The sequence below is a fragment of the Bombina bombina genome, chromosome 2 (genome assembly GCF_027579735.1).
Source record: "Bombina bombina isolate aBomBom1 chromosome 2, aBomBom1.pri, whole genome shotgun sequence".
NCBI classification, from domain to species: domain Eukaryota; kingdom Metazoa; phylum Chordata; class Amphibia; order Anura; family Bombinatoridae; genus Bombina; species Bombina bombina.
The window spans coordinates 358,537,298-358,540,620 of record NC_069500.1 but is presented as its reverse complement, the minus strand read 5'-3'; positions in this window follow the sequence as shown (position 1 = coordinate 358,540,620).

Genomic DNA, 3,323 nt, shown 5'->3' with positions numbered 1-3,323 from the left:
ATATATATATATATATATATGTATGTGTGTGTGTATATATACATATACAGTATATATATGTATGTGTCTTTGCATTTATTTTAAAATAATAACTAAAGAATTAAAAAAAATAAAAATAATAATGTATATAAATGTAGCCTACTAATGTATTTCAATACTTATGGTAAATATATTAAATACATCAATGGAAATTATAGAACATTTATTATGTTATTGCATATTAGGGTAACTAAAACCATTTATAATATTAAAAATTAAAAAATAATATGAAATTTAATTTAAAAAGATTAATATTATTGTTTTATAAAATACATTTTTGCACTTTTGATGAGGTTAGGCTGTGACAGCCATTAAAACTTTATTTGAAAGCAAGGATTGGCAGAGACTAAGCCTTTCTCATTCATATGAAATTACATAGTACACAACCAGTATTCTATATTCATTTTTAAATGTAGATTAATTTTAATTTTATTGTTTAATATTATGAAAATTAAAGGGGCAGTATAGTCAAAATTAAAGCATCAAGATTATGATAGAGCATGTAATTAAAAACAAAAATTAGAATTTAATTATATCATCATTTTTGCTTTCTTTTCTTGGTATTCTTAAATTAAAACCAGGTAGACTCACATGCTAATTTCTTAGCCCTTGATGGCTAATCTGAATGCATTTTTACAGTTTTTCTAAACTAGAGGGCGTTAATTAAATTTTGAAATATAGATAACATTGTGCTCATTCCTTTGTACTTAATCAGGAGTATTCACTGATTGGCTAAAATGAATACTCTGTCCAAAAAAATTAAGTAAGGTGGCAGTCTGCTTGGGCTTAAATACATGTTAAACATAGTTAAAGGGATATGAAACCCACATTTTTTATTTCCTGATTGATACAGTGTGCAATTTTAAACAACTTTATAATATAAATTTGTTCTCTTGGTATCGTTTGTTGAAAAGCAGGGACATAAGCTTAGGTGCCGGCCAATTTATGGAGCACTATATAGCAGCAGTTTTGCAAGAATGTTACCTATTTACAAGAGCAATAGATGTCAGCACTATCTCCTGTCATGTATCTCTTCAACAAAGAATATCATGGGAACGAAGCAAATTTGATAATAGAAGTAAATTAGAAAATGTTTAGAAAATCACATTTTGGTGTTTCATATCCCTTTAAAAATAATATTAATATAACTGTTTGTTATGCAAAACTTTTCAATGGTTAATACATGTATTATATATATTTTTTTAACAATAAACAATCTGTTGAAGTCTGTACCTTTAATTAAATGTTATATTCTTATAATAATTTTAAAAATGTAAAATGATAATAAAACAATAGATTATGTATTTAAACATATCGGCTATATAAAATTTGAAAATTAAAAAGTATATTGTACTTTTTTTATTAAAAAAAATATATTTCAAATCAGTTGTGTTGATTTTGATAAATAAAGGTAGTAATTATTAATAATTTTATCAAACAAAAGACAAATAACATCATTTATTACAAAGTCTGTTATTTAAGATTTGTATAATCATATATCAATAAATATTTATATTATAAAAAATTAATTTAAAAATTATTCTATTTTTAAATATATATGTGTGTGTGTATATATATATATTTTTGGTTATGGAAATGAAAATGAACCTTTCTTAAATGTTTTTCTTTTTGTATTTATAGAAGAGACTTCATCGTCAAAAGCTGGTTTTCTAAATCTACTCAATACATTATTTTATCTACTGTGTCGAGATGTTCATTCTCATCCGTCATGAGGGAATTATGCACTTCCTATATTTTCAGACATTATTAAAACTAGTAAAAGTTATCCTAAATATACACAATTTTCAACAAAGAATTTTTAATATGTATTTTTTTGAAGAAAAAAAATATGCTTATTAAGAACGAATAAGGGCACGATCAAATGGTTAATTATTTTAACAATTAAACAATTACTATAATATTGTATATCTATTTGATTAAGATTTTTGATCACTCAATTTATATCTCTATCTGGCGCTGTCTATCTCTCGGGCTTTCTCTATTTCATGCTGTATGCCTCACTCTCACGCTTTCTCAATCTCTCTATCTTTCTCTTTTTCATTATTTCTCTATCTATATATTTTTTAATCTTTTTGTATATCGTTTATGCTCGCTCTCTATCTCTCTCTCTCTCTATAAAAAATAGAAAGTTGCTTAAAATTGCATGCTCTATCTGAATCATGAAAGAAACAAATTGGGTTCAGTGTCCCTTTAAAGGGACACTGTACCCAAATTTTTTTTTTCGTGATTCAGATTGAGCATGAAATTTTAAGCAACTTTCTAATTTACTCCTATTATCAAATTTTCTTTATTCTCTTGGTATCTTTGTTTGAAATGCAAGAATGTAAGTTTAGATGCCGGCCCATTTTTGGTGAACAACCTGGGTTGTCCTTGCTGATTGGTGGATAAATCCATCCACCAATAAAAAAGTGCTGTCCAGAGTACTGAAACCAAAAAAAAGCTTAGATGCCTTCTTTTTCAAATAATGATAGCAAGAGAACGAAGAAAAATTGATAATAGGAGTAAATTAGAAAGTTGCTTAAAATGGTATGCTCTTTCTGAATTACAAAAGAAAAAATTTGGGTACAGTGTCCCTTTAAGTATGCATCGTGCACCAGCATTTTAAACACAGCACTTGCTCAGAGAGCCTAAGGTGCCTGTACCATCTGGTAATGACTCAATTTGTTAATTGCTGACATAATACAAGCCCCAGTGATTATCTGAGCAGCTACATTACTTAAAATGTGGCATCACATGCACGTGCTGAGAAAAATGTTAACACTAAAACAGTGATAACGTTTACTAGAAGCATTTTTGCTAATACATTTATATGGCAAATATGTTTCTATTCAAAGATGTAATTAATCTATGTGCATTTAAATTTTGACTGGAATGCCCCTTTAACTTAGGTACCGTTATACATTGTTACAAACACTGCTGCAGGTTCCTGAGCCTACCTAGATTTACTCAACAGACAATTAACTAAGAGCACTAAGCACATTTGATAATAGAAGTAAATTGCAAAGATGTTTAGTTTAAAAAGGCATGCTCACTGTAAATTAAAGTTTACTGTCCCTTTAGGTGATAATTTTAAACTGTTATAAAAAGGAAACCACAGGCCGAGAGTATACCTTTACAGACCTAGATAATTAAAAAAAAAAAAGATATGCGTGCGCAGCTTTTTTCAAGAGAAAACATAACTGACTTCACTGTCCCGACGCCATCTTACTTAAGGACACTGAATATGGAGTAATCGGAAGTGTGGCTTGACAGCTATACTCCTC